The following is a 23,854-nucleotide window of genomic DNA, read 5'->3' as shown; positions in this document are numbered from 1 at the left end:
CCGCTCCTTGAAGGTGTCATGGGTACCTTGTAGGCTAGTACCCGAGATAAATTTACAACTCTCTGCTAATTCTTTCGGTCCTGTGCAGTAGCTACTACCCCCCCACCAGATAGTGATGCAGCCTGTCAGAATGCTCTCTATGGTATATCTATAGAAGTTTTTGAGTGTATTTGTTGACATATCAAATCTCTTCAAACTCCTAGTGAAGTATAGCCACTGTCTTGCCTTCTTTATGACTGCATTGATATGTTGGGACCAGGTTAGATCCTCAGAGAGCTAGACACCCAGGAATATGAAACTGTTCACTCTCTCAACTTCTGATCCCTCTGAGGATTGGTATGTGTACCTTCGTTTACCTTTACTGAAGTCCACAATCAGCTCTTTCGTCTTACTGATGTTAAGTGCAAGGTTGTTACTGCGATACCACTCCACTAGTTGGCATATTTTGCTCCTGTATTCCCTCTTGTCTCCACCTGAGATTCTACCAACAATGGTTGTATCATTAGCAAATTTATAGATGGTATTTGAGCTATGCCTAGCCACACAGTCATGGCATAGAGAGAGTAGAGTAGTGGGCTAAGCGCACACCCCTGAGGTACACCAGTGTTGATCATCAGTGAGGAGGAAATTTTATCACTAATCCGCACAGATTGTAGTCTTCTGGTTAGGAAGTTGAATATCCAATTGCAGAGGGAGGAATAGAGGCCCAGGTTGTATAACTTCCCAATCAGGATTGTGGGAATGATGGTATTAAATACTGCGCTACAGTCAGTGAACAGCATCCTGATGTAGGTGTTTGTATTGTCCAGGTGGTCTAAGGCTGTGTGAAGAGCCATTGAGATTGTATCTGCCTTTGACCTATTGTGTTAATGGGCAAATAGCAATGGATCCAGGTCCTTGCTGGGGCAGGAGTTTAGTCTAGTCATGACCAACATTTCAAAGCATTTCATCATTGTAGAATGTGAGTGCTACCTGGCAATAGTCATTAAGGCAGCTCACATTATTCTTAGGCATTGATATAATTGTTGCCTTTTTGAAGCAAGTGGGAACTCCCACCCGTAGCAGTGAGCAGTTGAAAATGTCCTCGAATACTCCCACCAGTTGGTTGGCACAGGTTTTCAGAGCCTTACCAGGTTCTCCATCAGGACCTTCCACCTTGTGAGGGTTCACCCTCTTTAAATACAGCCTGTCATCGGCCTCTGAGACATTGATCACAGGGTCATCAGGTGCAGCAGGGATCTTCACAGCTGTAGTTATATTCTCCCTTTCAAAGTGAGCATAGAAGGTGTTGAGTTCATCTGGTAGTGAAGCATCACTGCACTTCATGCTATTGAGTTTCACTTTGTAGGAAGTAAATTTGCAATCTGTTCAAAAGTTTATGGACAATTGTTTGAATATAAGATATTAGAATTGTTTACCTATTAGTCATTTCTCCCCCCCCCCCCCAAGTGCTTTTCATTCAAATGTGGAGGTGACCCCCGCATACCAAGTGAAGCATTTTATTCTTTTCTTGGCTTCAGATACCTGTTAAAGGGGACATTATTTCCATATCTGTTGAAATAGTAACTATGTGGTATCCATAAATGTCAGTTGATGGATAATAGTTAGGAATATTGAGGAGTTTCATTTCTCTCCACTCTCTACCTTAGTAACCTAAGAATACAGAGACAAATGGTCAAGGCAGTAGAAATCTATGACTTTTTGTAAATTCATTTGAAACATTTGTGTATAGGATGGATTTGCCAGTAATGGGAAGTTACTGAAGTTTTTAGTCACTGTTGAATGAAAAGTGTAAGCTTGGATTTCCTGCAGACTTTGTGGAATGTGGTGACTTGTAACAGACAAGTTCAAGTTCAAATTAAAGTTTATTGTCACAGGCATATAAAGGATATAAATAACATAAAAATTAACTTTTTTTCCCTGCAGCAGCACAGTACATTGCAAGTATGACAAACATAAAGTAAATAAACTTAAATGAACATATTATTCATTCAGGAACAGCTTCTTCCCAGCTGCCCTCAGATTCTCAATGGACAATGAACCTGTGGACACTATCTCACCAATACCTTTTTTTTGCACTAGTTAATTTAACTATTTGAAAGTATATATAGTGTAAATCAGTTTTTATTATTATGTATTGCATTGTACTGGTGCCGCAAAAATAACAAATTCCATTACATATGCTGATATTTAACCTGATTCTGAATACATAACCCACAATAATATAATTGCAAATAGCGTAATGCCAGAGCAGGTTGAGGGAAATATGATCTGAGGCATAACTAGGGTTTTTCAGGTTGGTTCAAGAACCTGATGGCTGGTGGAAGGAAGCGGGATTGAACCTTGGTATATGACATAAAGCTCCTGTATCTCCTGCCTGAAGAGACCTTGCCCTGGATAGTGGGTGTCATTGATGGTGGATGTGCCATCCTGAGCTTCTTGAGTAAGGGCTCCAAACCTTTTTTATGTGATGGACCCCTGCTCTTGAGGGTTCTCAGTGCTGGGGAAATCTATACCTATGATGGAACTGCTGAGCCCCCTACTCTCTATAGCTTCTTGCATTCCTCTGCACTCTAGTTCTCATTCTCGGCTGTGGTGCAAACTGAATATTTCCCGCGATATCTCTGGAAAAGTTTGTCAGAGTCCTCAGTAATATTGACTATTTCCTTGAACTTCAAAGAAAGGAAAGATTTTGGCATATGAGAGAGTCTGTAAAAGCTAGCACAGACAGACTGAGCAAGACAGTCAAAATGCTGGAAGAGTTCACTCAGGCAGGATGGAAATTAGCAGTTGATGTTTTAGTGCTGAGACCCTTCATTCGGCTAAAATCATGATGAAGGATCTTGGCCAGACATACTGGTTCATCATGGTTTCTTCTCTGAGCAGGGCCAAAGATTTTTCCTCCAAAATGAAGGCAGCAACTTGACCCTTCATTTGTTGTATAGAAATTTGTCTTTACAGAACTAACAAATAACTAGCAAAAATTTAAGATGCAGAATAAAGTTTGCTATTACTGAATTTATGTGGGGGCAGCTCAAAACAAAAAAGAAATAAAATGTTGTTGATTTTAGTTTTTAGTCACTCATTACTGTGGAGCAGTAAGAAATTGATACAGTATCATAGCTTTGAGCTGTCACTAATAGCCAAGTTCTGCCTTCGCCACATCCTCTCCAGTCTGAGGATATCGGAGCAGACTGCAGTGCTGTCTAGTATTCTTCATTTGTGAAGCACTTTCTGTGAAGTGCAGCATTGTTGGGAGATGCAATAGCCATGGTCATGGTCTGACTTTTGCTCCACTTCCACTAAGTTACTGTGCTTTAATTCATTGCCCCTCTGAATTCCTTCTACACCATATTTCTCCTATGAACTCACTTCTCACACCTCATCCCCTTCCCTGATACCGCCACTTCCTCAACCCTTTCCTAATGTGATTGCCAACCCCAGTCATATCCAAAGCTTATTGCCCCATAGTATTGAGCAACTAAAATTAAAAATTGACAGAAGACACAATGATGAAGGGTTACTGACTGAAATGTGACTGTTTATTCACTTCCATTGATTCTGCTCGACTTGCTGAGTTCTTCCAGCATTTTGTGTGTTTTTTTATATCTGCATCTGCAGATTTTCTCATGCTTGTTAAAAATTGACAAAATTTGTTGTTGCTTTCATGTGACCTTGTCTATTCCTGGAGACTAATGTTGTATTTAAACTGTATTTATTTTTTCTGATGTTGGCCATATCAAAAATGGTGATGAATCAGCTCATAGGAGCAAGATTGAAAGTCTGGTTGAGTGGTGCCACAACGACAACCTCTTTTTCAACGTCAGCAAAACCCAAGAGCTGTAGATTAACTTCAGGAGAAACAAGCCAGGTGTCCTTGAGCCCACCCTCATCAGGGAAACAGAGTGGAGGGGTGAATAGCTTTAAATTCCTTGGTGTTAACTTATCAGAAGATCTGATCTGTGACCAGCACATAAGTGTCATCACAAAGAAGGAAGAGCAGCACCTTTACTTTCTTCCAAGTTTGAGTAGATTTGGCATGTCACCAAAAACTTTGACAAATTCTATTAATGTATGGTGGAGAATACCCTAACTGGTTACACCACAGCCTGGCATGGAATCATCAATGCCCAGGAATGGAAAAGGCTACAGAAAGTGGTGGATAAGCAGTCCATCACAGGCAACGCCCAACCCACCATTGAGCATGTATAAATGCCACTAGAAAGCAGTGTCCAACACTAAAGACCCCTAGCATCTAGACTGTGCCCTCCTCTCACTACTACCATTGGGGAGGATGTACAGAAGCCTTGGGTCACACACCACCATGTTTAGGAACAGTCATTATCCTACAGCTGTCAGGCTCCTGAATTGGCATGATAACTTCATTCACCACTACTCGGAACTAATTCTATGATCTACAAACTCACTTCCGAGGACTTCACAATTCATTTTCTCAGTATATTGTAATTTCCTCAGTTTGCCTTCTTTAGCAGATTGGTGTCTGTCAGTCTTTATCTATAGGTATAATTTTTCATGAAATTATATTACTTTTTCCTGTTTTTAAAAAAAATGAATCAGAAGGTAGTATATGAACGTTGATAATAAATTCACTTTGTACTGCTATAATTGGACTAGACCAAGATGATCACTGTAAACAGTGACTCGTGTGAATATTCATGGTGGTGCTAATCTGTATACAGTTTTTACCATTATTATCACTGAATATAGGCCAGCTGGTGGCCCAGTGACATCAGCGCCGGATTCCGGAGTGAAGGTTCCCGAGTTTGAATCCAGTCGAGCCACTTCCATCTGTGCTGGGTTGAGTGTTGAGCTCGCAACTTGGCCTTGTAAAAAAAATAAAACAAACAACTGTGAGAAGGACATGGGTGACAACTCATAGAATCTTTCCCCCAAGAGAACCACTTGAAAAAAAAAGTGGTCGCCGAGGCTCTGGCAGAGTATGGCACACACAAAAAAATCACTGAATATCGAGTGTTCAGTCACAAAGCACAGAAGAAAAAAATATAAGCCAAGTGAAGGCAATGGCACCAGCATTTTCTATCTAAATACTGATGTGTAAGTCAGGTGTGTGAGGATTTCAAAATCTCATCAAATGTTGCATGTTCTCTTAACTGTCTAGCTGGCACTGCTGCTTGTGGATAGAAAAAAAATCATTTGCTGCTTCATTTGGCAGTTAAGATCATTATATATCTTTTTATTAGGGTGGGGTTTAAAGAATCAAAGAGTTCCCTGTACCAACAAAATATTCTATTCATAATTATTCATCTTTTGGCTGATAGGACCAAGTGAAACATTTCGAAGTTTTCTAATGACACCAAGTATGTGAAGGGGAATGTGAATAATTATGAGGCTCAGGTATTTAATCGAATTAGAGTGGGCAACAACATGGCAGGTTGAGTACAAAGTAGTGAAAAAGTAAGGTTATCGTTGCAGTAGAGTGAGGGGTAAAAAAACAAATTCAAAATACTTGAGAGATCAGGAAATGACGAATACACCTGATTGTATTTGTAGTCAAGTCAAAGAAGCCAACATGAAGGTGCAGCAGGTAGTTTGGAAGACCCATGCTAATATGTCGGCCTTTTTAAATAGAAGATTGAAGTATAAATGTAAAGCAGCCTTGCTTTCATTTACAAAGGAGATTCTGCAGATGCTGGAAATCCAGAGCAACACATGCAAAATGCTGGAGGAACTCGGCAGGTCAGACTACATCAATGGAAATGAATAAACAGTTGACGTATCAGTCTGAGGCCCTTCTTCAGGGCAGGAAAGGAAGGGGGACCAACTAAAAGGTGTGGAAAAAGGTGAAGTGCTGGAGAAAAAGGAATCTGAGAGGTGAGGAGAGTGGACTATGGGGGAAAAGGAAGGTGGAGGTGATAGGTGATAGGTGGAGTAAGAGGCCAGGGTGGGGAATTGAGTTGGGGGGGGGGGGAAATTACCAGAAGCTAGAGAAATCGATGTTTATGCTATCAGGTTGGAGGCTACTAAGATGGAATATGAGGTGTTGCTCTTCCACCTTGTAAGTGGCCTCATCATAACAAAATAGGGGGTATTGGACCGACATGGCCCATTGGGAATGGGGTTGGAGTGGGAATTAAAATGATTGGGCACTGGGAAATTCTGCTTTTGGTAGGTAGAACAGAAGTACTTGAAAAATCCCTGAATTTACGTTAGGTCTCACTAATGTAGAGGAGCCATGTCAGGGGCACTGGGTGTAATAGACGACTCCAACAGATTCACAGGTGAAATGTTGCCTGACCTGGAATGATTGTTTGAAGCCCTGAATGGAGGTAAGGCAGGAAGTTAAATGGGCAAGTGAAGTATTTCTGTTGCTTGCAGGGATCTGTGCCAGGAAGGAGATTAGTGGGAAGGACTGAATGGACAGAAGAATCACGAAGTAAGTGATCTGTGGAGAATGGGGTGGTGGGGGGGGGGGGGGGGGAAGCAACACACACAAAATGCTGGAGGACCTCAGCAGGCCAGGCAGCATCTATAGAAAAAAAGTACAGTTAACTTTTCAGGCTGAAACCCTTCAGCAGGAATGGAGGGGGGTGGATGTAAAGATGTAATTAAATGCTTTCATTTTACAGGCTTGATGAGACCACACTTTGTTTCAAGGTGGTGGTCTCAAACTTTTTCTATCAGGAAAATCAGGAATCTTCAAAGGTTGGGAATGTTACTTTATCATCCTTCTTGGACTGTGTTCTGTAGCTGTTTTACACAATGGTCTGTCCTGTATTTTGAGCATATATTTTTGATTTTACTGCACTGGCAATTAGAAACCTACCTAGAGGGTTTACTGAAAATAAAACCTCCATAGGTTGTTGCTTAACATGTTTTCCCCTAAAATCTTCTGCAAGTATGTCACATTTATCTGAATAATAAAAAAAAAATACCCCTTGTTAACAGAGAATTGGAGAAACATCCTGCTGTTATTAGTTCATTTTGTCTATGGACAATTGGTCCATGGAACCTAGTAACAGAAACACTACTAGCCCAGTGGTTTACTGACAAAATCGACTTTACTGCTCTCCCAAGACTATTACTAAAGGTATTGTATTTTGTTAAGTTTTTCTAAATTACAGTTTCAAACAGTGATAACACAGTGGTCGGGCAGTTATGTGCAAGAGGTAATTTTTTTAAAACTACAGCCACGCCTCAAATGAGCTATGGAGCAAATGTATTGATTCCTTTAGAATCAGGGGTTCCCAATGTTGTGTCCGCAGATCCCTTGCGGATATTGGTCCATCGCATAAAAAAGGTTGGGAACCCCTGCTTCAGGTATTTGCCAAACTCTTAGAAGTTAGTAGATTACTTTGGATAGGCCGTGTTATTCTAGACTTTCAGGCAGTTACAGTCTCCAGCACTTCTATATGGACACTCCTTCTGGAGGAATGGGTGCGTTGCCAAGTTTCATCTTTATTAAATGTTGTGAAACCCCTTTTTGCTGGGCGTCTCTAGAAATTGTCTTAAATTCTTCCACTTTATGAATGCTGCTCTGTTGTAGAGAATTATTGCATCAGACATCCAAAACAAACTGATTTTAATGTGGAAGATTGTCACTATTTAGATAAGTTGCACTGGAAATAACATGTACTGTATAAATCTTTTTTGCATTGGGCTGGAAACAGTGTTTTAAGACCACCTGTGCTCTCCTAAAGCAATTTGTGAAGGCTTTTAAAAAAAGAAAGTCTGTCTATTAGCTAGAAGGTAAAATACTATTTTCACATAATAACAATGATTTTTGAGGAGCCTTTGGACTGTATCCTTTCTTGGTAATAGTGATAGAGAATTCTATTCACACAATTCCCACAAAAAAGTGTTTGCATTTGAAAATTGGCTTAATCTTGAGTATAATAATTTTGTCCACATTTCTTGGTTGTCTCTGCATTTGTCAGATAACTCAGCTGCTGATTTATTGGTAAGAGTTTTGTTTGCCTTTGTACTTTTTTTTTTGGCATAGAGCTTCACTAAATAATGTCTGGTAAATTAATACTCAAAATCTGTCTGAAGTGTGAGTTTTCAACCTTGTTAATCTGAAAGAAATTAGGGTTTTATTTTTCACAAAACAATCCTACTTTTCCTGGAATCATGCTATTAAAAGTCAGCATCCAAAAATGCATCATTCTTTGTCCTTGGTGAGGTCTGTATCTTCTTGCTACCTGAAATACATATCATATGAGTCTTTCAGCTTTTCCCATAGATGTCAGTGTTGCTTTATAAGTTTCTCCAGATCTCCTGGCTTGTTACTTGTAACATAGAAACATAGAAAATAGGTGCAGGAGTAGGCTATTCGGCCCTTCGAGCCTGCACCACCATTCAGTATGATCATGGCTGATCATCCAACTCAGAACCCTGTACCTGCTTTCTCTCCATACTTCCTGATCCCTTTAGCCACAAGGGCCATATCTAACTTCTTAAAAATAGCCAATGAACCGACCTCAACTGTTTCTTGTGGCAGAGAATTCCACAGATTCACCACTCTCTGTGTGAAGAAGTTTTTCCTCATCTCGGTCCTAAAAGGCTTCCCCTTTATCCTTAAACTGTGACCCCTCGTTCTGGACTTCCCCAACATCGGAAACAATCTTCCTGCATCTAGCCTGTCCAATCCCTTTAGAATTTTATATGTTTCAATAAGATCCCCCCTCAATCTTCTAAATTCCAGTGAGTATAAGCCCAGTCGATCCAGTCTTTCTTCATATGAAAGTCCTGCCATCCCAGGAATCAATCTGGTGAACCTTCTCTGTACTCCCTCTATGACAAGAATGTCTTTCCTCAGATTAGGGGACCAAAACTGCACACAATATTCAAGGTGCTGTCTCACGAAGGCCTTGGACAACTGCAGTAGGAACCTCCCTGCTCCTGTACTCAAATCCTTTTGCTATGAATGCCAACATACCATTTACCTTTTTCACCGCCTGCTGTACCTGCATGCCCACCTTCAATGACTGGTGTACAATGATACCCAGGTCTCGTTGCATCTCCCCATTTCCTAATCAGCCACCGTTCAGATAATAATCTGTTTTCCTGTTCTTGCAACCAAAGTGGATAACCTTACATTTATCCACATTAAATTGCATCTGCCATGAATTTGCCCACTCACCTAACCTATCCAAGTCACCCTGCATCCTCTTAGCATTCTCCTCACAGCTAACACTGCTGCCCAGCTTCGTGTCATCCACAAACTTGGAGATGCTGCAGTTAATTCCCTCTTCTAAATCATTGATATATATGTAAACAACTGGGGTCCCAGCATTGAGCCTTGCAGTACGCCACAAGTCACTGCCTGCCATTCTGAAAAGGTCCCGTTTACTCCCACTCTTTGCTTCCTGTCTGCCAACCAATTCTCTATCCACATCAATATCATACCCCCAATACTGTGTGCTTTAAGTTTGCACACTAATCTCCTGTGTGGGACCTTGTCAAAAGCCTTTTGAAAACCTAAATATACCACATCCACAGGCTCTCCCCTATCCACTCTACTAGTTACATCTTCAAAAAATTCTATAAGATTCGTCAGACATGATTTTCCTTTCACAAATCCATGTTGACTTTGTCCGATGATTTCACCTCTTTCCAAATGTGCTGTTATCATATCTTTGATAACCCACTCTAGCATTTTCCCTACCACCGGTGTCAGACTAACCGGTCTATAATTCCCCAGTTTCTCTCTCCCTCCTTTTTTAAAAAGTGGGGTTACATTAGCCACCCTCCAATCCTCAGGAACTAATCCAGAATCTAAGGAGTTTTGAAAAATTATCACTAATGCATTCACTATTTCTTGGGCTACTTCCTTAAGTACTCTGGGATGCAGACCATCTGGCCCTGGGGATTTATCTGCCTTTAATCCCTTCAATTTACCTAACACCACTTCCCTACTAACATGTATTTCCTTCAGTTCCTCCATCTCACTAGACCCTCGGTCCCTTACTATTTCCAGAAGATTATTTATGTCCTCCTTAGTGAAGACAGAACCAAAGTAGTTATTCAATTGGTCTGCCATGTCTTTGTTTCCTATGATCAATTCACCTGTTTCTGACTGTAAAGGACCTACATTTGTCTTGACCAATCTTTTTCGTTTCACATATCTATAAAAGCTGTTACAGTCAGTTTTTTTTGTTCCCTGTCAGCTTTCTCTCATAATCTTTTTTCCCTTTCCTAATTAAGCCCTTTGTGCTCTTCTGCTGGTCTCTGAATTTCTCCCAGTCCTCAGGTGTGCCGCTTTTTTTTTGCTAATTTATATATTTCTTCTTTGGACTTGATACTATCCCTAATTTCCCTTGTCAGCCACGGGTGCACTACCTTCCCTGGTTTATTCTTTTGCCAAACTGGGATGAACAATTGCTGTAGTTCATCCATGCGATCTTTAAATGCTTGCCATTGCATATCCACCGTCAACCCTTTAAGTATCATTTGCCAGTCTATCTTAGCTAATTCACGTCTCATACCTTCAAAGTTACCCTTCTTTAAGTTCAGAACCTTTGTTTCTGAATTAACTAAGTCACTCTCCATCTTAATGAAGAATTCCACCATATTATGGTCACTCTTACCCAAGGGGCCTCGCATGACAAGATTGCTAACTAACCCTTCCTCATTGCTCAATACCCAGTCTAGAATGGCCTGCTCTCTAGTTGGTTCCTCAACATGTTGGTTCAGAAAACCATCCCGCATACATTCCAAGAAATCCTCTTCCTCAGCACCCTTACCAATTTGGTTCACCCAATCTATATGTAGATTGAAGTCACCCATTATAACTACTGTTCCTTTATTGCAAGCATTTCTAATTTCCTGTTTAATGCCATCCTCAACCTCAGTACTACTGTTCGGTGGCCTGCACACAAGTCCCACCAGCGTTTTCTGCCCCTTAGTGTTATGCAGCTCTACCCATATCGATTCCACATCCTCCAGGCTAATGTCCTTCCTTTCTATTGTGTTAATCTCCTCTCTAACCAGCAATGCTACCCCACCTCCTTTTCTTTCCTGTCTATCCCTCCTGAATATTGAATATCCCTGGATGTTGAGCTCCCATCCTTGGTCACCCTGGAGCCATGTCTCTGTGATCCCAACTATATCATATTCATTAATAACTATCTGCATGTTCAATTCATCCACCTTGTTACGACTGCTCCTCTCATTGACACAGAAAGCCGTCAGGCTTGTTTTTACAACACTCTTAGCCCTTATACAATTATGTTGAAAAGTGGCTCTTTTTGCTTTTTGCCCTGGATTTGCCTGCCTGCCACTTTTACTTTTCACCTTACTACCTTTTGCTTCTACCCTCATTTTACACCCCTCTGTCTCTCTGCACTTGTTTCCATCACCCTGCCACATTAGTTTAAAGCCTCCTGAACAGCAGTAGCAAATGCTCCCCCTAGGACGGGGGTCGGCAACCTGCGGCTCCCGAGCCATTTGTGGCTCTTTCACCTCTGTGCTGCGGCTCCCTGTGGCTTTGGGAAATAATTGGTCAGTATTTAATTAAAATGTATTTTATGTTAGTTTGTTAGCTTTTGAAATGTAATTCTAAATTTGAAGATTATGGTGATCTTGTACAATCTAAGTGTGGCGACACATTTCCTGGCACATCCGAAACGGCTCACAATTAGCCAGCATTCCGGCTAAGGGAGATAGCCTACGGGGGTTTGTGAGTACGCGTCTTTTGCAGCATCTGCGTCCATGGGGGCTGGGTTGAGGGAGGCTTAAAAGCAAGGCTGTTTAGTTCGAATAAAGTTATTCGACTGCAGTTTACTGACTGCGTGAGCACACCGCTACAACGTGTTTTTATCGCTATTAATATACGTCACCACTGGCAATACCTGACACCCGTCAGTGCGCGATTTCTTTAATTTTTCGATCCAAGGTAAGCCAACTATGGAGAATTCTAAAAAAAGAAAAGTGACTGAAGAAAACAGAACGTTTAATGATACGTGGGCAGATTCATTTGCTTTCACTGCTGACGAGACTGGTTTACCGGTATGCTTAATATGCAATGAGAAACTAGCAAACAACAAAAAGTCAAATGTCGCAAGGCATTTCCAGAGTAAACACGCAGCCTTTGCTCAAAAATATCCGGATGGAGATGAGAGAAAAAAAGCCGTTTCGGAACTGATGCGGAAGGTTGATCTGAGCAAAAATCATTTCCAGAAATGGATGAAGTCTGGAAAATCAACGACATACGCCAGTTATATTGCCGCTCAGGAAATAGTCAGGCACGGGAAGCAGTTTACAGATGGTGAATATATAAAAGAATCTTTCATTAAGATTTCAGAACATCTATTCACGGACTTTAAAAACAAGAGTGAAATTGTGCAGAAAATCAGGGATATGCCCCTCTCTGCAAAGACTGTCAAAGACAGAACCATAAAAATGGCAGAAGACATCACAAGACAGCAAATTAAAGACATCAATTCAGCTGTGGCCTACTCGATTGCCTGTGACGAGTCTAAAGACAAAGGTGATATTGAACAAATAGCGTTGTTCTGCCGGTATGTAAACTCTGCCGGGCCACAGGAAGAACTGATTGAGTTGATACCTCTAAAAAACCAAACACGGGGGGAGGACATCTGTGAGGCTGTCTTGAATTGTTTAAGAGCCAAAGGAATAAAGACCACCCATCTGGTGTCAGTAGCTACTGATGGGGCTCCGAATATGACGGGAACGCACAAGGGATTTGTGGCTTTACTGCAGAAGTCGCTGGACAGAAAGCTGCTGACTTTTCACTGCATCTTGCACCAAGAGGCACTGTGCGCTCAAACATTTCCTCCGGAATGCACAGAAGTAATGGATGTTGTCATTCAGATTGTCAATAAAATAATGGCAAAAAGTTTAAATCACCGTCAATTCCGTTTGTTACTGGACGAGCTGGAAAGCGCATATTCTGATCTCCTGCTGCACAACAAAGTCCGGTGGCTGTCCAGAGGGGAGGTGCTGAAACGCTTTGTCGCGTGTCTGGAAGAAGTGAAAACTTTCCTGGGCAGCAAAGGGCTCACCTTTCCTGAGCTGGAACAGCCAGAGTGGCTGGAAAAGCTACACTTCATGGTAGACATGACAGCGCACCTGAACACGCTGAACACAGCTCTTCAGGGGAAAGGACGCACAGCCCTGCACATGTTGGAGGATGTTTTGGCATTCGAGCGCAAGTTGACAGTGCTTGCCAGAGATTTACAGAAAGGCACTTTGTCTCACTTCCCCAATTTGAGAGAGTTCAAACAAGGTCACGACATGATAATTTCGGAGTATTTACATTCTGCAATCATCGCAATGCAAACATCGTTTGGGAAACGCTTCTGTGAGTTCAGAGAGGAAAAAAACACATTATCCTTCCCGGTCACTCCCTTAAGCATCGATCCTTCCCTACTGAATACGACTGCATTGGCAGGTGTGAGTCAACCTGATCTTGAGATGGAACTGGCCGACATAGCCGACAAAGACATATGGGTGTCCAAGTTTAGACGCTTGACAGCAGACCTTGAAGATGTTGCCCGTCAGAAGGCCGTTCTTGCTCAGAATCACAAATGGAGTGATATTGAAAACCTTCCAAAACCGGACAAACTTGTGTTCGAAACATGGAATGCTATGCCCGACATTTATGTAAACATGAAAAAGTATGCGCTTGGAGTCCTGTCGATCTTTGGATCCACATATGTATGTGAGCAGGTGTTCTCCAACATGAACTTTATTAAAAACAAACATCGCGCACGCCTCACAGATGACAGCTTGCGATCCTGTGTAAAGATGAAGGTGACGTCATACAGCCCTGATGTGCAGACGCTGTGCGCTGAGGTCCAGGAGCAGAAATCCCATTAACCAAGTATGATAAATATTTTAATTGCCTATTATTTTATGTATATTCATATGTTTTCATTGTTCAGTGAAATAGTCCTTTTATTTTTCAGGCTGACAGCTGGCTGATGTTATTTTTGGTTTGCTGCTGGCGGCAAATTTAAGTTTGGCGTTTTTCATAAATACAAGAAGGACTCAAATAGATGTTGAGTATTTTACTTAAAAGTAACCTTCAACCCAACGTCTTTTTTTCGGAGTTCAAAATGTTTTTGTTGCATGCAGAAATGTAATTTCGTTTTCTCTGCAGGAGTTCATCAATTTCATAAATGCAACACATTATAGTTTGTTTATACATAGCATAAAGGCAAAAAAAACGTTGTATGCAGTGTTATTTCATTTTAAATGTCAAACGGGTTTTGCGGCTCCCAGTGTTTTCTTTTCTGTGGGAAACGGGTCCAAGTGGCTCTTTCAGTGGTAAAGGTTGCTGACCCCTGCCCTAGGACATTGGTTCCAGTCCAGCCCAGGTGCAGACTGTCCTGTTTATACCGGTCCCACCTCCCCCAGAACTGGTTCCAATGCCCCAGAAATTTGAATCCCTCCCCCCGCACCATTTTTCAAGCCACGTATTCATCTGAAATATCCTCCTATTTCTACTCTGACTAGCACATGGCACTGGTAGTAATCCAGAGATTATTACCTTTGTGGTCCTACTTTTTAGTTTATCTCCTAACTCCCTAAATTCATCTTGTAGGACCTCATCCCATCTTTTACCTATATCGTTGGTACCTATGTACACCACGACCACTGGCTGTTCACCCTCCCATTTCAGAATGTCCTGCAGCGGCACAGAGACATCCTTGACCCTTGCACCAGGGAGGCAACATACCATCCTGGAGTCTCGTTTGTGGCTGCAGAAACGCCTATCTAATCCCCTTACAATCGAATCCCCTATCACTATAGCTCTCCCACTCCTTTTCCTTCCCTCCTGTGCCGCAGAGCCACCCATGGTGTAATGAACTCGGCTGCTGCTGCCTTCCCTTGATGAGACATCTCCCCCAACAGTATCCAAAACAGTATATCTGTTTCGGAGGGAGATGACCTCAGGGGACTCCTGCACTACCTACCTACTGCTACACTGTCTAGTGGCCACCCCTTCCCTTTCTGCCTGTGTAGCCTTTACCTGCGGTGTGGCCAACTCACTGAACGTGCTATTCACGACTTTCTCAGCATCGCGGATGCTCCAGTATGAATCCAATCACAGCTCCAGACGCTCAATGCGTTCTGACAGAAGCTGCAGCTGGACACACTTCCTGCACACATAGTCGTCAGAGACACTGGAAGTATCCCTGATTTCCCACATGCTGCAGGATGAACAAACCACGGGGGCTGACCTCAGCTGCCATGACCTACCCAATACTTGCCTCAACTTTTAAAACTTTCTCCTTCGAAAGGAACTTACCTGGCCTTACCTCACTTGGGGTGAAGCTCGTCCTCAGCCTCTTGAGTCAAAGCCTCAAATTTCCACTCCTTCATTGGCCCACTCACTCACTGGCTGCTTTCCACAGGCCAGTATCAAAGGAGGTTACCTGAGTTCCATACTCAGGAAGCAAAGTCTGTCCACTTTTCCTTCACCTCCATGTGTACAAGGCAGAACAGGCACAGGCATTTACCTGTGAAATGCCCTGGTTTCCTTGGCTATGTAAGTATAAGGAAGACACTCTCAAGCCCCGCTAAGCTTGTGAGATTGAGATTGCTTGTCCCACCCCAAACCCTGGTTTGTATGAATGCTGTGTAATTTGCTTCCCTGTTACAAATTAGTGCCACAAAATAACAGACTGCATACGATAAATAACTACATACGATTAAAGGAATTATCTTTATGAATCTTAACTGAAGGGTAAGTAAAGAATACCATAAAGAAAAGGGCCCATTCTAATTAAACAGTCAAATGAGCACGAATTGGAGCTCATCTTGAACTTGTCTGTCACTCATGCACTGGGCGCACTGTCTTCTATTGACTTTTTCACCAGTCTGATCAGGCTTTCAGCAGTCTTTAGTAAAGACTCTTCCAGCTCCCTCACAGCATTGCAGCACTCATTCACTCAGGAGTATCAAGTAGCTGACATACTTTATTGCAGTATGTCTCTTTAAAGTTTGGTTGCAGAGATCACTATAGCAAGGTTAAATTTCAGCAGCTTTGGGAACTTGCAACAGGAAAGTAATAAATGCTATATGGAAACAGACAATAAAAGTTTCAAAATGGCATTGCACAGAGAAATCTGTCACTGCTGTTTTGTGAATATCACATCAATCTTTATGTAACTTGTAAAGGTGTTTAGAGTCACCCAGTATGCTGTAATAATACTAAGGGGTGGTAGATGAATGGAACAAAAGCAGCACAGCGAATATCTGAATCAGCTATTGAACAATGGCAGCTTTCAGTCAACACACACAACACAGCAGGCCAGGTTGCATCTATAGGAAGAAGTACAGTACAGTTGATGTTTCGGGCAGAGACCCTTTGTCAGGACTAACTGAAAGAAGAGATGGTAAGAAATTTGAGAGGGGGAGGGGGAGATCCAAAATGATAGGAGAAGACAGGAGGGGGTGGAATGAAGCTAAGAGCTGGAAAGTTGATTGGCAAAAGGGATTCACAGCTGGAGAAGGGAAAGGATCAAGGGATGGGAGGCCTAGGGAAAAGAAAGGGGGAGGGGAGCACCACAGGAAGATGGAGAGCAGGTAAGGAGTGATTGTGAAAGGGAGAGAGAGGAAAAAAAAGGGGGAATAGGTAAATAAGTGATGGGGGTAAGAAGGAGAGGAGGGGCATTAACAGAAGTTAGAGAAATCAATGTTCATGCCATCAGGTTGGTAGCTACCCAGACAGAATATAAGGTGTTGTTCCTCCAACCTGAGTGTGGCTTCACCTTGGCAGTAAAGGAGACCATGGATTGACATATCAGAATAGGAATAGGACATGGAATTAAAATGTGTGGCTACTGGGAGATCCTGCTTTCTCTGGCGGACAGAGCGTAGGCGTTCAACGAAATGGTCTCTCAATCTGCGTCAGGTCTCACCAATATAGAGAAGGCTGCACTGGGAGCACCGGACGCAATATATCACACCAGCTGACTCACAGGTGAAGTGTCGCCTCACCTGGAAGGACTGTCTGGGGCCCTGAATGGTGGTGAGGGAGTAAGTGTAAGGGCAGGTGTAGCACTTGTTCCGCTTACAAGGAGAAGTGCGGGGAGGGAGATCGGTGGGAAGGGATGGGGGGATGAATGGACAAGGGAGTCACGCAGGGAGCGATCCCTGTGGAAAACAGAAGGTGGGGGGAGGGAAAGATGTGCTTGGTAGTGGGTTCCCGTTGGAGGTGGCAGAAGTCACGGAGAATTATATGTTGGACCTGGAGGCTGGTGAGGTGGTAGGTGAGGACAAGGGGAACCCTATCCCCAGTGAGGTGGTGGGAGGATGGGGTGAGAGCAGATGTGCGTGAAATGGGAGAGATGTGTTTGAGAGCAGAGTTGATGGTAGAGGAAAGGAAGCCCCTTTCTTTAAAAAAGGAAGACATTCTCTCCGTCCTGGAATGAAAAGCCTCATCCTGAGCAGGTGCAGCAGAGACAGAGGAATTGCAAGAAGGGGATAGCATTTTTGAGAGACAGGGTGGGAAGAGGAATAGTCTAGGTAGCTGTGAGAGTCCGTAGGCTTATAGTAGACATCAGTAGATAAGCTGTGTCCAGAGATGGAGACAGAAAGATCAAGAAAGGGGAGGGAGGTGTTGGAAATGGACCAGGTAAATTTGAGGGCAGGGTGAAAGTTGGAGGCAAAGTTAATGAAGTCAACGAGCTCAGCATGCGTGCAGGAGGCAGCACCAATGCAGTCATTGATGTAGTGAAGGAAAAGTGGGGAATGGATACCAGTATATGGTTTGGATCATTGAGTGTCCACAAAGCCAACAAAAAAGCAGGCATAGCTGGGACCCATATAGGTGCTCATGGCTACACCTTTAGTTTGGAGCCAGTGGGGGGAGCCAGAGGAGAAATTATTAACAATAAGGACTAATTCCGCTAGATGTAGGAGAGTGGTGGTAGAGGGGAACCGGTTAGGTCAGGAATCCGAAAAGAAGTGGAGAGCTTTGAGACCTTCCTGGTGGGGGATGGAGGAATATAGGGACTGGGTCTGGGTCTCCAAACTGATGGCATGAACATTGATTTCTCTAACTTCCGTTAATGCCCCTCCTCCCCTTCTTGCCCCATCCCTTATTTATTTAGCTATTTCCCCCTCCTTTTTTCCTCTCTGTGTTCCTCTCACAATCACTCCTTACCTGCTCTTCATCTTCCTCTGGTGCTCCCCTCCCCTTTTTTTCTCCCTAGGCCTCCCGTCCCATGATCTTCCCCCTTCTCCAGTTCTGTATCCCTTTTGCCAATCAACTTTCCAGCTCTTAGCTTCAACCTTCCCTCTCCTGTCTTCTCCTGTCATTTCGGGTCTCCCCCTCCCCCTCCCACTTTCAAATCTCTTACTACCTCTTCCTTCAGTTAGTCCTGAGGAAGGGTCTCGACCCGAAATGTCGACTGTACTTCTTCCTAGGGATGCTGCCTGGCCTGTTGCATTCCACCAGCATTTTGTGTGTATTGCTTGAATTTCCAGCAACTGCAGATTTCCTCGTGGCAGGTCTTTCAGTCTCCACCTACGATGCTGTGTTTTGATTAAAAGGTTACAGTATGCTGGATTTGTCTTTTTTACTTTTTTTATATACCTTTAGATCAGTGTTCCCCAACCCCTTTTAGCCCAAAGACCCCCTAAAACACTTTTATACTTGCCATTGCCCCTTTTAGGCACAATATGCTTTCTAGCACTCCCATAGTGTAAAAGCATGTCTACCATATGCAAACATGAGAAAAATGATCCTGCTTTAAATTTTTATTTGTCTTTAAACCTAGCTTACACAGTGCCTGTGTGCTGTATAGCAGCTTCGATATCAGAGTGATTTTTGAGCTTGATGGTGTTTAGGAAGAGTTGAAGTATCTGGTTCAAGTTGTGACAGCAAAAGTCTTAAGACCCCAAATGTAACAATGTCTAAGCAGTTTCTATTTTTTTTGTGGGTATGTGGTTCACTGCATTGAAGCTTCTTTCAACAGGTTAAGAGGATGGAAATGCAATGAAGTGCTGCCTGGCTCTTCTCCAAAGACCAGGAATCTTCATATGACAGTGTAATCATGTACCATAAAAGCCGACATTTTTGAAAAGCATTTTGGCTTCTTCATCGTTCTGAATTTTGATAATTTCTTCTTGTAAGCTCTCTTCCTGTTCTTCCACTTTGCAAAAGAATTGAGTTAATTACCCACTCTGGAATTTCCAGACCGTTCAAATCCTTGAATCAATTCTGTGAATCCTTCTTCAGTGACTGCATGTGTAAGCAGTACCCTTGCAAATCACCATCTGTGAAAGAGAGTGCCATACTTTCCATGCAGGGAAACTGTGACCATTCTTCTCCCAATGTTTTGCTTAGATATTTCCAATTTTCTGATAAAAGTGGGCACTGCATTTTTTGCTTGGATCAAATTGAAATTCTCACCTTGCAGTTTCAGATTTAGAATGTTCATTTTGTCATACAGTTCAGCTAGGTATGCCATATCTCTATGTAGAAGTTCAATCATGTTTCCCAAGCTGTTGTTGACTTTGAACAAAAATTCAACCACAGTGTCAAAAAAGATCAAAATACATTGTAAGCAGCAACTTTTTGACCACCAAAGCACTTCAGTATGAAGAAGCAAGTGTTCATTGTTCAATGAAGCAACATTCTTCATTGTTATCTTGGCATAACTGGTGAAATATTCTGCTATTTAATGGATGAGCTTTAGTTTTGTTGATAGCAGATATTACAAAAGTTGTGCTTGAAATAAGTTGCTGGCTGAGGTTTTTGGTTGCGAGATGTTGACAATGAATTACACAATGGATTACAAACAGACTTGGAATTTCTGTCTTCATAAATGCCACTAAACCAGTATGGCGGCCTGTCATATATGGTGCTCCATCTGTTGTAGAAGAAATCATGTTCCTAATCGGAGTACTTTTATCCTCAATATACATTTTGAACTCATTGTAGATTGATTCTGTTGAGATTTGTTTTTAAACTTTTTACAAAAGAGAATCTCTTCATCAACTATTCCAGTTTTGATAAATCATACATATGCCATTAGCAATGCCTCATTGTCTTGCACAGTTGACTCATCTAGTTGTTTCCCAAGTTTTTTTTGTTGCTGTGTGCATAGTTGATATTCAGTGTTTCACTTATTTCGTCAGTATGACGAGCTACAGTTAGTTCTCAGGAATTGGTTTTAAAATGCTAGTATCCATTTTGAGAACAGTGGTGAGCACTTCTCATGCAGCAGGCATTATTAATTTTTCACCAGTTGTATGAAATTTTGCACACTTTGTTATCATTTTGGAAATGTTAAAAGAAGCAATGAGACCACTATCACAATCATTTTTAGCTTTCTTGGCAAATGTCTTGAGTGTGCAACGCTTCTCAAATGCTTCTTTCGTCTTCTGGAACTGAGTAATACCACAAGTAGCCTTTACGGAAGTGTTCCTGCAATCTTGATGGTTTCATGGCTTCATTAGACGGTACAGTATTACAAATAAGAAGTGGAGCGTTGCTGATCTGACGGGAACAGAATTAAACCAGGTACCATTGTATTGATGCACTTTCTGTAGATTCTGTTTCTTAACAGGATTAGACTTCAAGTCTTAACCGCCTTAAGATTCATAAAGATCGTGCCATACATGTTTATCCATCATTAACAGGGCTAAATTGAAATAAAAAGGATTGATGGTAGCGGCATGCAAAGGAACGACGAGACGAAGATGTAGATGATCACAACGGCGAAAATTACTTTGACAAAGATTCAGAGTGGAATCTGAATGTTAGTCGGGATAGAGCTGGTGTACTTTTCTAGTTAGTGTGATTGACCAATCATGTAAAGTCTCATAATCCCCAAAGGTGGTTCTTGACCGTAAATATGAAGCTGAGGTTGCTTTGAACACCTCAGTTGGGATCTTCGAGGTTGGCAGGTTCACTGAGTGGCTGGAACCAAATGGTTAAATAGAGCCAATGTGGTTTTATTGCGTTACCTATTTTCCATAGATCTGTAGAGAAAGCTGAGAGGGTGTACTTGACTTACCAACTGTTAAATTGAAGAACTCGTTCTATGCAGCAAGGGGAACTGTTGGATACCCTATTTGCTAATTTATGCATGCCCAATAATGATTGTTTGGTTGGTAAATTCAGATGAGATTGTCGAGTTTCAGATGTGTTGTGACAACATGTGCACACTGCCTGCAAAGCTATGGTTCTTGTGTTCCAGTGCCTCATCCTTTTTATTTTGGGAAGTGCCGGCTGCACTAACAGTTAGTCAGGTCCCATGCCTCAAGTTAGGGTGCTGCTTACCACCCCTCCCCCCAGAATCTTGAATGCCCCCCACCTCCTCATGACTTCTATTTTCCCTAACACCCTCTTAGGACATGTAACTGCCAAGTTGGAAATCACTGCCTTAGATAAACTTAAAAAAATCAATATTGTCGACTTGTCCTGGTGTTTGATTTCATCAGTGATACTTTAAAAAATTTAATGCTGTACCTTTTTTCAATTTCTGCAACCAGCCTGCTGAATATTCACAATTACCTTAAATTTTCAGTTTGGTGTGATAGTTCTTTGCTTTTTCAGAATCAGCATACCGTTAAGTGGCATATATTCACAATGATGTTGACAATACATGATCGAGTTCTTCATTTTTCATTTTATGTAGTGTGAGAGATCACTTCTCAGAATTGTCTGTGATGCACAGAGACCTGCACGTTGCCTGGGAACCTACCATCGTCTTGTGAAATTTTCCATTTAAGGCATCATGTCAGCACTCAGGAAAAAAACATATTTTGGTGTTTTCCAGATTTTGGAATTTCAGATAAGTGGTACTCAACCTGTACTGTAGTCTGGCAATAACAGACTGCACAGACGTCTCAGGTGTATATATTATTTATATGTAAAGTACACAAATTATTTTTGATCATCAGTTTCTGAATCAAAGTATGTGCTGTATGTTAAAACGCTGGTACAATTCCATGCTACATTTTCCATATCAATGTTTTAAGGCTGAATTCAGGGTGGGCAAATGATGTTCTTTTCCTATGGTATATTACCCAAAGGTGTTTATTAGTGTGTTGACCTGTTGCACCTGGCAGGTAGCATGTACATGCATGTTGGACTAATTACACCTATTGAAATGATGTGCATAATTCATCCATTCATGTATTTCATTGGTGGGCAGGGATGTGATCAATACAATATGGACTGAGAGGATATTTCTTCTCACAGGAGTTCATAATTTGGGGTTTTTGTCTCAAGGCAAGTGGTCAAGCATCTAGGAATAAGATGAGATCTTTTTTGTAGAAGATTGTAAATCCTTGGCATCTCATTATTAAGCATATTCAGTGTTAAAGGAAGTATATTTTGGACACTAAGGAAATCAGAGATATTGGAATAAGGCAGAAAATAGATGAGGAATAGAATTGGGGGCAATGGTGTAACGTGTGTGTGTTTGTGTGTGTGTGTGTCTTTGTCTTCATGCAGATTGCTTCCTGCATCATTTGATCTCAAGGGAGTGTCTTATCGGCAATGCTTGCACCTTTTAAATGGTGTACCAATGAGCAATAGGTGTTTATGCATTTGGTTTCTAGATAGGTCAAATGAAACTTTAACAAAATCACTTATTAAATCTGAAGTCAATAACGGGGAAAAGTAGCTAAACAGACAGGAGTTGCAGCATCTACTGCCCACCACTCTTAATGGAACTTGTGCATGTGAGTCACAACTTGTGTTTTGAAATGTTGTCCTTTTGTTGGATGTTGTACTGTTTTCAATAATTTTACTTCACACCAAAATAGCAAATGCTAAGACCTTTCCAAAGGATGCCTTCTCAATGAACTTCGTTTACATCAACTTACATAAATGCTTTCAAAAAAGATTTGTGAAAAAGATGGAGAAAATAGAACATGATCTTGTACTGTAGATGTTCAGCATGTCCTGTCTTGCTTCAATAGTCAGTTTCAACTAGTCTCAATGTACATTTTAAAAAATGCTTTATGAAAACTTATTGATTTATGGTCTGAAGAGTCTTTTCTGCATGGATTTCCAATGAAGAATTGTTGTTTTCAGATTCAGTGCTATCTAATGAGTAATTTTGCAGCTCAGTTGGAGTTAAAATATTCTGCCTCTACACAGCAGTGTAGGAGTAATTATTTAAAAAGCTCAATGGAATGTTTCTGTTGCTGCATTTGGTTGCTATGGTTTAAGCAACTGTTTACACCTGTGGCTCCACATGCCATAATATTAGCATGAATAATTTGTTAGGCATGCTCAAATCTACCAACCCTTTTTGGTAACAGAACAATAGATGAAAAATGCACAAACTTTCCTGTGTCTAGGGGTCATATCCAGATGTACATCATAATCTATAAACCAGTTTCCAATTATCAATATCACATCAAAGTGTGCAAGTAATTGACTGAAAGGAATGAGAGTTTTCTTTAGCACTTGTAACTTTCATTTTCATTCAGCATTTTAAGTGCTTTAATCTAATGTTGTAATTATCTTGAATATGCCAAAAATTATCAGAGTGAGCTACTAATTTTGCTTTCCTCGCTCAGATTAATGAACTTTTGCTTTCAGTTAATTTATAATGGTCAACTTGTGAACATCAACTTTATTCTCCAGTTAGTTGCTTGCTTCTTTCATATTTCTCTTCCAGAGTACTTTGTAATATGTTCTCACTCATATGGTATGGAATGCAACCAAAGGCAGTGATATTCTGTTAATGGAAGTTAAAGGAGGATGTTTGATTACTACAATACATTAACTTAAACAAACCAGATATATTTGTGTTGGAAATTTTAAATCTGCTTTTCTAACAAATGGAGTGGTTTATTCTTTTATATGAAATGAATTATTGACAATCAGTTTACAGGTAAGAAAACACACTTTGATGTGAAATGTTTTTCCCAT

The 23,854-nt window shown here is 41.4% G+C and overlaps 1 protein-coding gene across 4 annotated transcripts in view; it reads left to right on the top strand.

The window, feature by feature from the left end:
- The window catches only part of nphp4 (nephronophthisis 4), a 417,576-nt gene that overhangs the window by 941 nt on the left and 392,781 nt on the right, over window positions 1-23,854 (top strand). The window lies entirely within an intron of this gene.

This window comes from Hypanus sabinus, chromosome 27 (assembly GCF_030144855.1).
Source record: "Hypanus sabinus isolate sHypSab1 chromosome 27, sHypSab1.hap1, whole genome shotgun sequence".
NCBI lineage: Eukaryota > Metazoa > Chordata > Chondrichthyes > Myliobatiformes > Dasyatidae > Hypanus > Hypanus sabinus.
This window is presented reverse-complemented; position numbering and strand designations above follow the sequence as displayed.